The sequence below is a fragment of the Myotis nattereri genome (assembly GCF_964212035.1).
Source record: "Myotis nattereri genome assembly, chromosome: 2".
Taxonomy (NCBI): domain Eukaryota; kingdom Metazoa; phylum Chordata; class Mammalia; order Chiroptera; family Vespertilionidae; genus Myotis; species Myotis nattereri.
Genome location: NC_138076.1, coordinates 120,272,590 through 120,284,950, shown reverse-complemented (window position 1 = coordinate 120,284,950; position 12,361 = coordinate 120,272,590). Strand labels below are relative to the sequence as shown.

The following is a 12,361-nucleotide window of genomic DNA, read 5'->3' as shown; positions in this document are numbered from 1 at the left end:
AAAGATTCGGCTAATGCTTTCGGATTTATTTCCGAAGCTTTCAGAGACGACGTCTAACAATATATTGGCCGTTGGCAGAAACACACGATCTGGCTTAAACCCCTAAATTTTGGCTTCTGCCCAAGGTGTGTGTAACCCGTATCCACAGAGACTGGGAAAAGCGTCCCCGAACTAGGAAGGCCCCGATTCTTCTCATCTAAACCGCTTTCCTTATCGGTGGGAGGGAAACAAACGAAGGGAATTTATGTGCGCGCCAGTGGAGCGTTTCCTCTTGGTCCCTGGACGCGCAGCACAGCTTTCATCGAGCCCCAGGCTGAACCACAATTCCCAGGATGCACCCAGGTTCTGCGGTACGAGAAGCAGCTTCCGGTTTTCGCCAGTGCGGCTGCGCTCAAGGTGTGGTCTTATTGGGTCTTACCGCCTCGCGTGCGAGTCACGGCGACGTGCGGCCGTGGGGGCGGGCGGACGATCTAAGACTCGGTATCGCGGCGGCGGCAGCGGCACGGCTGTACCGAGTTGGGCTCCTTCCCTCATCTGCCCCCCCTTCTCCCCTTCCCCTCACCTGTGGTTCCCGAGGCGTCCGAGACGCGCGGCGAGGCGGCGACAAGCTCCGGGTGAGGGTCTCTGGAGTGTGCGCGCCTTTTCCCGGGCGAAGCGGTAGAGCTCGGGTCGGGAGGACGTGACGGCTGAGGGGACGAGTGTCCGGGTGTGGGCCGGGGAGCGTGCGTTCGTCCCCGCCCTGAACTTGGCCTCTTCACCTGATCCGCCCGCCCCGGACCGTGTGTCGTGAGGGGCCTGGGTCCGCCCTCCTTTCTACCTCTCCCGCCGCGCCCCTCTGGGCAGAGGGTCCAGAACCCTCTAGCTCTCCTCCCTCCGCCTGCAGTTGCCTCCCCTCACTCCCCGCGGAGAGAATCTGCCCCCCGTTTTCCCATTTCCGTCTCCTTTGTCACTTGTAGTACTTTCTTGGGTACCGGCGTCGAATGGGTTCTGCCCAGTGCTACTTGGACAGGGTATGGAGCGGGGAATGCCCCTCACCTCCTCCACGGCGGCGTTGCGGGCCACCTGGCTGGCAGAGCAACTTGGGCTCCGTTTTCCCAAGTCCGATTGGGCTTCCCGGCTCTCAGCTGTGCTGCTCTGAAAACTGTTGATAACAAGGGTGCCAGTCCGCGAGAGACTGTGGCTTGGAAACTAATAGGTCCTTTAACCCTCCTCCTGGCTTTTGACCTTCTTTAAACGTTTGCTTCTGGAATTTTGACAACTGAACGTGATAGCCCAGCAGTGAATTTTGGTAGAAAGACTCAAATGTCCACCTGGGATTTTAGTGGTTGATCTGACTTCATTGCAGGCTGCTGACATTTTTTTTTAAACAGTAGGATGATTTTTTTTTTAGTAGGATTATTTATTTATTTATTTATTTTGTTAATTGTTAATTCTCACCCGAGGATATTTTTTCTGTTGATTTTTTTTTAGACCGAGTGGAAGAGCATGTGAGAGACAGCGAGAGAGAAACACGATGAGAGAGAGAGAGAGAGAGAGAGAGGCAGAGAGACAGACAGACATCAGTTGGTTCCCTCCCGCACCCCGGGGGCCGGGGAGCGGGCATCCAGCCTGTAACGGAGGTAGTGCCCCTGACCGGAATCGAACCTGGGACTCTGCAGTCCGCAGGCTGACGCTCCGACCACTGAGCCAAACCGGCTAGGGCAGTAGAACGATTTAAAAAAATTAACTTCAGAGAGAAAGAGAGAGAGGGAGAACATCGATTGGTTGCCTCCTGTAGGAAACCTAAAACCTGGGTATGTGCCCAGACCATAAATTAAACCCACCACCTTTGGTGTATGGATGGGACAGTGCTCCAACCAACTGAGCCACACTGGCCAGGGCTAGAATGATTTTTAGTATTTTCATTTTAGACATGACTTCTCAGCCTTACCTTAGTCCTATTATATCTTTTTCTAAAACAGCCCCTCCCTAAACCATTTGAAACTCCAAGAAATTAGTCACATTTAAAATCATTTGATCACAAAACTCTTCTCAGTGAAATGTTAAAATTCATTTCCTTCAGGCCAAAGCTTTATTTTTTTGGGGGGGTGGGGGAGATCATATGTCACTTAGGTAGTTTGAAATGCCCTCATATCAAGGGCCACCTTTCTGTCTCTCCTTTTACCGCGCTCTGACATTTATTATGTTAGCATTTCATAGATTTTTAAAATGTTTCATTTCATAGAAATTTCATTTCTGATGCTGTTGTTCATAGATGTTTTCATTCTTAGAAATCTGTCAGAGTGGTGACTGTGATGATCTATAACTAAAATCATTTCATCAGTATGCAGGACTTCCACACATGTGGTAGCAGCTGCTTGGTGGTGAATTATTATGCACTTTGAAAACTTTCAAATTGACTTAAGCATGAAAGGCATATTTCTTTTAGCCTCTATTTTAACTGCCCACCCACCAGCATATGATTTTAGGCAAATTTTCTCATTACTGGGGTTCTAGGGATGAGAGGAGGATTTCCAGAGTGTTTTTCTAAGTGAATGGATTTTCCCTCTTATCAGTAATCAATATAGCTGATGCACTTGGGTATAAATCACATTTTGTTTTCCAAAATGAAAATTGTATTCTTCATTTCAGGGGTCAGCAAACTTTACAGCTTATGGGCCAAGTTCTGCCGGCTGCCTGTTTTTGTAAATTTTTTGTTGGGACATAATGTATGTGTTTGTTTAGATATTGTCTGTGGTTGCTTTGTGGTGCATTGGTAAGTTGAGTAATTGGGACAGAGACCCATATGTCCTGCAGAGCCTAAAATATTTATTATCTATTCCTTAATAGAAAAAGTAAACTGACTCCTGCTTTATTTTATTTTTAATATTTTATTTATTTTTAAGCAAAAGCAGTGTTTTATTATAGAAATCTTTCTTCTTTAGGGAGGGGACCCAAGTGCATGGCCATATTTTATTGATTTTAGAGAGAGGAGCGGGGGGGAGAGAAAGAGAGAAACATGATGTGAAAGAGAAACATTGGTCAGTTGCTTCCCATATGTGCCCCGACTGAGGATGGAACCCACACCCAGGTATGTACGGTGCCCCGGAAAAGAACCTGCAGCCTTTTAGTGTATGGGATCATGCTCCAAGCAACTGAGCCACACTGGCCAGGGCTCCTGCTTTTTTTAAATTAACATTCCATGTAGAAAATTAAAATGATTCAGGAAAATGTAAAGGAGAAAGTAAAAATTATCCAGAATCATATAACTCAGAGGGGTTTGTTTTTGTGATTGTTTTTATAGAATTTGTTAGTGAATATTTTTACATAAATTGGCTCATATTATTAAGTGTTGATTTGTAATTTGCTTAAAAAATCTTAGGTTATTTTAATTTGCAATGGTATACATTTGTATACAAAGATTCTGCACTTGAGGACCAAGTTTTCCTGATTTGTCTTATTAGTCAAAGTTTTAAAAAGTTAGGAATAATAGATGCTTGATGTTGAATAATATATACTTGATGATGATGGTGGTGGTGGTGGTGAACACCATTTTTTGAGCACTTACTGTGTACTAGATAGTTTTCCAACACTTTATATGTAGTAAGTCATGTAATATCTCCAGCAGTTCTGTGGGGACACATACTATTATCCCTATTCACAGATGAGGAAACGGAGGCATAGAGAAATTACCCAAATTTATCAGCTAGTTAATGGTGGAGCTGGGATTTGAATCCATGCAATATGGTTTTGGGACTGAGACCCTCAATATGTTACAGAGCCTATCCTTACAGAACTGTTCAGTGAAGAAAATTTAGACAGTCTAGAGGCATATTATGTAAAAGTTCCTCCTTGTGTTCCTCTTTCCATTTCACTCTGTAGAAAACCACTGTTAACAATTTGATATAGAACTCTCCAACTCTTTGTCCTCATTTGCAAATGTTGATTTGCAAATCTGCAGGTTTTAAAAAAAATTAGTACTTTTTCTTTTAAAGTTATTTTTAAATTTTTTTACTTATTGATTTTGGAGAGGGAGGAGGGAGAGAGATACAGAAACATCGATTTGTTCTACTTTATTTACTTATTTATTAAAATTTATTGTTACTGTTGAAAGTATTACAGGTGTTTCTCCCCTCCCCCCCTCAATTAACTCCCTCCACCAATGTTCCACTTATTTATATATTTATTGGTTGATTCTTGTATGTACCCTGATAGGGAATTGAACCTGCAACCTTGGCATATCAGGACAACGCTCTGATCAACTGAGCTACCTGACCAGGGCAATACTTTATTTTTTAGAGCAGTTTTAGATTTACAGAAATTTATGCAGCTAGTACAGAAAGTTCCCATATCGTTCATCCCCCATTTTTCGTTGTTAATAGTATTTTGCATAATGTGACATATCTATAATAATAAAAGTATAATATGCAAATGGACCGAACGGCTGAACAGCAGAATGACCATCCCGACCACCATGTTATGGCATGCACTGGTGCTAGGTCAGCCAAGGCGGTTGCGACGTGATTGTTTGGGGGTGGCCCAGCCATCACCCTATGATTACCCTGCAGAGGGAGGCCCATGCCACTGGCCGGTGGGGGGGCTCCGTGATTGCCCCAAAGAGGGAGACCCAGGCCACCCTCTGCAGGACAATTGATCGGGGGGCTTGCGATTGATCGCCCCAAAGAGGGAGGCCCAGGCCATTGGCCAGCAGGCTGTGGCGGGTGGGTAGGGCCTCTCTGGGGCGATCTATCGCAGCCAGGTGGGTGGGGCCTACCTCTTTGGGGTGATTGATTGCAGGGCTTCTGGACTGCGAGAGGGTGCAGGCTGGGCTGAGGGACCTCCCCCGCCCCCCCCCCCCCCCCCCGGCCCCTCTGCCCCCAGTGCACGAATTTCGTTCACCGGGCCTCTAGTTATAATTGATGAACCAATATTGTTGCATTGCTATTAAATAAAATGTAGTTTATATTAGGCTTATTTTTTGTGTTGCAGAATTGTTTTTTAAAAAGTGGCATCAAACCAGTCATTGTTTAGCAGTGTGCTTTTTACTAGTAGGTGGTTTTCAAAGTAATAGCGCTTCTGAACTTTTTGATGCAAATAAACATTCTTGATTCACTAATTTGCAGATTAATTACATATACTTAGCATTCTCCTTGGAGAGTAGAAAACTTGAGAGTTACTTCATTCCTTTTCTCTTTCAAAAGTTTATCTTGTAGTGCCAACTGCTTTTCTCTGAAGTAATGCTGATTATTTTCTAACTGAACATCCTGGCTCTTCCATGAAGCTGTTCAGCTTCTTGGAGATTTCTTGTTCATAAGAAGAATGGTGCACATAAACCCATTTACCCACCATCCTCCTCTTCAATGAGACTGGTACTTCCTCAGCCATCTTTATCATTCTCAGCATTCTCTTCCTCAGCTTCCAGAACTTATGTTCCTGGAATGCAAACTTTAGCAGCTAATTGTCCATATTCTTGTGCTCTTGATTTTTTCAAGGCCTCTGTAGCCTTACCCCAGAATTTCTTATGCAACATTTGAGGATTTAGTGTTTGGATGAACTGGATCAATTCTAGCAGACATCATCACATTCTTATCTTTGTTTTATGCTGGGCCAGGTCTTGAAGAAATTTTTAAGTCATTGAGCTGTTATTTTTCATAGCACTGATTCCTACTGCCGTGACTTCCCAAGAGCTCTTGTCCATACCAAAATGGGAGGCCACAGTCATGAGCAATGATTGAATGATCTTTGGGACTACCAGGTGATGAGATGTTTGTGCAGCAAACAGATCTTGTTATTTCCCTTTGGCTTGGTGCCGTTGCAGAAACCTTTGCATAAGAGGATGGAAGTTTGAAAAAGCTCATGAATTCCCACCAATCTCTCTATATAAAAGGCTAATATGCAAAGTGTCCCTTCGGGAGTTATACTGGAGTTCAGCTGCTTGCTGTGATGTATGCTGACCACCAGGGGGCGGTACAGAGTGAAGGAAGGCCCCCGCTGGCAGTTGGCAGCCAGGGAAGGAAGGCCCCGGCCGCCAGCTGTCCAGGCCTAGGGATCCTACCTGTGCATGAATTTCGTGCACCAGGCCTCTAGTCTGGTTATAAAGTTCAACTTCAACTTCAACTCTTCTTAGGGCTTATAGCCACTTTAGCAATTTTGTTTTGTTTTTGCAAAATCTTGGAGATTATGAATCAAATGAAAAGCTGAAAAGTTAAACACCTCTGTTTTCCACTTTTGTTTCTGAAGCACTTTCATAACCTTTTAACCTTTTCTTGTGTTTGGAGTCTTTCTTCCCTGTGGCATACTGCACTAGCATCTTTCTTTAGGAAGAGAGATGAACAAGAGGAATAGGCAACAACTAATATCTTGGTAACCTTAGAGAAGCATGCAGTTGTGATAACGGTGATGTTTTTGGCATAATTTCTTCTGTAGCGTTCACTTACCACTTCCAGAAGATACCTTGGAGTGCAGTTATATTGCTGCTTCTTGACATGTGTATGTGAAATTCTGTGATACTATATTTACTTTATTCTTGTATTTTGTGCTTGTATTCTCACCAGTACAAAAATGAGTATATAAAATCTTAGGTGCTTCTATGGCAATGTACTAGTAGAAGTACAAAGAAGAGCTCTAGCAAAACAGATTGATTAGATTCCTCTCAGTGACATCAAAGCTTTGCAAAATGTTATTGAAAGATTAGATTCAAGACAGTGTAATTGTAGGAGAGCAGATCTTTCAGCTCTTGAGGAAAGTTATAGATGTTCTGGGCAGCAGTGACCAATCTGTGCCATAAACATCATCAGCTTTGCCAGTACTTTGCAAGGTGTATTTGGTTGCAATTTAAAAATCTCCATATTGGATTTCTAGTGAGCTAAATGTACTATTGTAGAAACTCCTCATTGTAGGTAAGAGGATCCACTTTATTAGTTCTATAACTACTGCAGGTTACTGGGAAGCTTGTGTTTGTTTCTGCTGGGCATGTTGGCTGCATACTGGCTAACAGCAGTTTTCAGAAAACCACACTGACACCCGCCAGCCCTTCTGGCCGTGGCTTGGAATCATGCTTCTGGGTGTGGGGAAACAGCCCTTGGGAGCTCTGCAGGTGGTACCATCTTGGATCATAGTAGTGTGCTTTAAAAAAATAATATTCCTGGGTAGCTTTCTAGGTCAATACATCTGCATCTACTTTGTTCTTTTTAAATAGTTCTTTAGTATTTTATTGAGTGGGTATGCCATAATCTAATAGTGTTCCTATTGCTGGATATTTAGATTAAGTATTGTAAATTGTACATGTGCCTTGTATGTACAATTGTCTCATGATAATGACTGTCTCTCTTTTTTTAAAAACAATAATGGCAAGAGTTATTAGAGTGAAAAGCAGTAGATAAACTTTTGAAAGGTAGAGTGGGCAGGCTAGAGGGTAGAACCTGCTGCTAATGACTCTTTAGGGTAACTTTCTGAGTCTAATTACTGGTTGAAGGAAATATGTTTTTCATTTTGATGTATATTACCAGACCGCCATCCAAAAGGTCACAGCAATGTAAACTTACTAAAAATGTGGATGTGGTGAGGTTCTTGCATCTCTATGCCATTGCCACGATTTTTTAAAAAACTATCCAATTGGCAATGTTATTCATTTCATTTATCTCACTGGGAGATATGATTTAGACTTACTTTAGTGGGGCTTACATTCTGTGGTTGTTCTGAGTACTCCATTAAAGAGAGATGCTCACTTGTTTAGATTCTCTACTTGTCTTTGAAAGCAGGATTTTATCTCCCCTGTTAAAAGAATCTGGGTGACTTCCCAGTAGGCTTTATATTTCTTGAGGGTAAGGAGTATATAGCTTTCTTCATATCAAATAGCAACCCAGGTTTATATGAGTAAATGTTCTTTTTAAAACCTAAATTGGATCCTGTTCTTTTGGGATTACTAATGAGTAAAGTATTTTAACTTTGTTAAAAATAACCTTTTCAAAGACTTTGTGAAATATAAACTTGGAAAATTACAGTATAAAATTGTCATCTTGGTGTATATGCTCCAGCTCATCCTTTATTTCTAAATGAGATAAATTTAAGACTGATCGATGTCGTAGGACCTATTTGTTAGTAATAATTAGCCTACCCTATTTATTTTTTAAATTTTTATTTATTGATTTTTTTTTTTTTGAGAGAGAGAAAGAGAGACAGAGAGAGACAGAGAAAGAAACATTGATTTACTGTTCCACTTGTCTGCGCATTCATTGGTTGGTTCTTGTATGTGCCCTGACTGGGGACCGAAACCAGTCTTGGTGTATTGATGCTCTAACCAACTGAGCTACCTGGCCAGAGTAATTTACCATATATATATATATTGTTAATCCTCACCAGAGGATATTTTTCCATTGATTTTTTTTTTTTTTAGAGAGAGTGGAAGGGAGAGGGAGAGACACAGAGAGAGAAACATGGATGTGAGAGAGAAACATTGATTGGTTGCCTCCTGTACTCTCCCAGACCTGTGATTGAACTCGAAACCTGGTATGAGCCCTAAGTGGGAACCCAATCCGTACCCCCTTGGTGCATGGGATGATGCTCCAACCAACTGAGCCACACTGGCTAGTGTGCAACCTACCCTATTTAATAAATACTTTGGTATTCAGTTTTGGAAGTTAGGAATGGATTAAATAGGGGATTTATTTCACGGAACCCATGGTTTTGAATTTTCTGTTTTGAAGTATACCTTGTGTTAGAGGGGATATATGCTGGCTAAGTGATATTATAGTTTGTCTTAGTTATATAGTGTAAGTTCTGACAGAATGAAAAGGGAAGCTAAATTCTGAAAATTGCCAAAATATCTTTAGGCATGGGGAAAATAACTGTGAGAAAGGACACTTTAAGTTTTTAATGGATGACCACAGACAAATACAATTTTCTTTATAGCTTGCTTAAGTGTTACATATTATTGGACACTGTATTTTCCACAATATCCGTGCACTAGAAAACAAAGCATACAAAGAGTATGGTCTTGAAGAGACCAAAATAATTAGCTTATTAAAATTTGGCCATCTAGGTCTTTTCTTTTGTATATTGTTTTTGGTGTATATTAGCTAATTTTTTCACTGGCAGCATATTCATACTAATCCTATACGTATGTCCTTAAATTTTAGTTTAGTGAACATGTATTCATAGTTGTATCTACACACCCATTCCTTTGGTCAGGGAACAAATAGTGGCAGTGAAAACTTTTTAGCATTGTGGAACTGAAGGGTTACTTTTTATTTTCTTGGGATTTATTTATATCCTATTTCATTCCAGAAAGAATTTCTAGTTACTTAAAAGATCCAGAAGTATAATAAAATGTATATTAAAAAAAAGAAATGAGAAGGAGGAAACATATATTCTGTTCCCAAGTGGCAGCATAGTTCAATGACTAAGAATAAAATTTGGATTTGAATTTTCTTGGCAGCAAAAGGAAAAATGGAAATACAGTAAAATACATAGCACTAAACTGGAAGGAGGAACAAGACCAGTTTTCCAGGGATAAACCTTCTCTTGACATATTTTAAGGAAATATTTAAATTGGGCATTATATAAAAGCTGTTTTTGTTGTTGACTAGAGGTTCTGGTTAAAAAAAGGTGATGACTAGTCATTAACATTTTAAACCAAGAAAATTAATTTTGTATGGTGGTTGGTTTGAATTTAGGATGCAGATGTGTGTTTTATTTCCTTAAAATACTTCAAACATCTATAGAACACAGAGTCAATATAATTAATATCCATATGTCCACCATACAGCTATATCAAATCTTAAATGTTTTCCCATTTTTTAAAGAAAAAAAATGGAAAGAAAACATACAGTTGAAGCATCTTTTTGGATTATATTTTACTTCCCAGAAGTAACAGTTATCCTGAATGGTGTTGGTGTTGATCATTCCTAATGCCTGTTTTTATGTAATTACTTCATAAGGATTATATTTATAAGCAGGTCATGTTATTGTTTTGCATATTTAAAACTTTATGTAGACACTTTTCTGCCTATTCTGTAACTTATTTTTTTTATGAAACATGTTTTTTAGTTTCATAGGAAGTTGATATTTTATTAACATTTTGACCCACAAAAATGGCTGTTTTCATATGGTTCAACCTGATTATAGTCATCACGTTTATCTGCTGTATAGTTATATTATTATTAGAAAACCAGTTTAAATTTATTTTCATGTTGATAGGTGTTTAGGTTTATTGTTTTTCCTGTTTTAAAAACAATGCTACTGTTAAAATTCTAGATAGAAAAGTATCAGGTTGTACTGCAGGTAATAAGGATATATGTTTTGTGACATTTTCATAGCAGAAAGCTTTTTGGAAATGAAGGGTTTATTGAACCAAATACTAGTTGGAAAAGGACAGGTCCCGTGACGTGCAATCTAAACTATCAGCAGCAGGAGCTAGATGAAGAAGGCAACATGCCCTCTGTCCTGGAGTAGATGGCCTCTTTTAAATACAGGGGTGGGCAAAAGCAGGTTTATAGTTAATACAATGCAATAATAATATAATAATTAATAAATAATAAAATACAAGAGCCTTGGCTGGTGTGGTTCAGTTGATTGGGTGTCATTCTGTGTACCAAAAAATTGTGGGTTCAATTCCCTGTCAGGTCACATACCTAGGTTGCAGTTCTATCCCCGGTTGGGGCACGGAAGGGCAGCAGCTGATAGATGTGTCTCTCTCACATCGATGTTTCTCTTTCTCCCTCTCTAAAATCAATGAGGAAAAAAAAGACTTAAAAAATAATGGTAATATAAGAGTAAACTGTTGCTTATACTCAACTGTAAATCTGCTTTTGCCTACCACATATTATGTTTTTGAAAGAATTTATATTGGCTACAAATAAGGGGAGATGGGAAAAGGTGAAGGGGGGAGGCAGTTCTAGGATAGGTGCACAGTCCTTAAGAAAGAAATATTTACTATTGGTTGGTGCTGGACAAGTCTTGAAAGTTCATGCATAAGCAGATGCTGGGGCATCTGGTGGTCTCTATAGAAGTTTATTCAAAGCTCTAAGGTGCAGTCAGGAATGTGAGCAGTCTATTGTTAGTTGGCCCACAGTTAAACTGGTTAACCCTCCAGTCAGCTGTAATTTAATTTAGGACATCTCAGAATCTTTCTCTGGTTATTACATTGAACATTCCTGATTATGAATGCTTGTGCACATATTTAAGATCTTGGGCAAGTTTTTCAAACTGCTTGTTGAGAGCCATGAATTGGTTGGGAAATCAGGTTAGGAATTCAAATAGGATGGAAAAGTATCACGTTGTATTGCAGGCAGTAAGGATAAATGTTTTGTGCAGTGTGTGTGTGTGTGTGTGTGTGTATGTGTATGTATGTATGTGGATATGAAATTTGAAATCCTCTAAGATAAATTACTTAGAAGTGGAATTATTGGGTTAGAGGTTATGGAGAAATTGCCAAATTGTTCTCCAAAATTGTCCTATTTTGCATTTTTTCTCATTAAAATGTGAGAATTTACTCTTTCCAAATTCTTATCCATGGCACGGTCAGATTTTTTACATGTTTACAAATCAAATTATTGTGAAATGATATCAAATTGTCTTAAGTTTTTAAATTAATTATGAGATTGAGCATGTTTTCAAATGTTGAGTAACTATTCAGGTTTTTTTGAATGGCTGTTCCTTCTTCCTCCCCTCCCAATTGGGTTGTCTTTTAAATTGATTTTAGGAGTTTTATATTCTGGTTATGTCTGTTAAGTGAATTGCAAATATATTCTAGTCTCTGTGGCTTATTTGTTAATTTTTTCGTATTTCTAAAAGTCTTAGACTTTTTTACATTTAGGTCTTGATTTTGCCTGATTTTTTTTTTTTTTTTTTTTTTTTTGGTATATGTGAGGCAGGGATCTAATTTAATTTAAAAAACATTTTTATTGATTTCAGAGCAGAAGGGGGAGAGATAGGGAGAGAGAGAGAGAGAGAGAGAGAGAGAGAGAAAGAAACATACATCAGTGAGGAGAGAGAATCATTGATCAGCTGCCTCCTGCCTGTCCCACACTGGGGATGAAGCCTGCAACCAGGACATGTGCCCTGACCGGGAATTGAAACTGTGACCTCCTGGTTCATAGGTAGATGCTCAACCACTGAGCCATACGTCCAGGCAAATTAAATTTTTAAATATTTTTTAATATTTCTGTTAATATTTTAATACTTTTGTTAATTAATATTAATACTTTCTGTTAATATTTAACATTTTTATATTTCTGTTTTTATATGCCTATGCATGTAAGTTGTTGTAAATCTTTTAAGTAGTTTCAGTTCAGTACACTAACAGCCTTTTTAAAAAAAATCCTTACCCGAGGACATACTTCCATTGATTTTTTAGAGAGAATGGAAGGGAGGGAGGAAGTGG

General features: G+C 39.6%; 1 protein-coding gene across 1 annotated transcript in view; it reads left to right on the top strand.

The window, feature by feature from the left end:
* The first annotated feature begins 435 nt into the window (after positions 1 to 435).
* The window catches only part of ADIPOR2 (adiponectin receptor 2), a 75,407-nt gene continuing 63,481 nt past the window's right edge, over positions 436 to 12,361 (top strand). The window contains exon 1 of the mRNA XM_081083643.1: positions 436 to 614. The gene's annotated coding sequence lies outside the window, so the exon portion shown is untranslated. The remainder of the gene's footprint in view (positions 615 to 12,361) is intronic.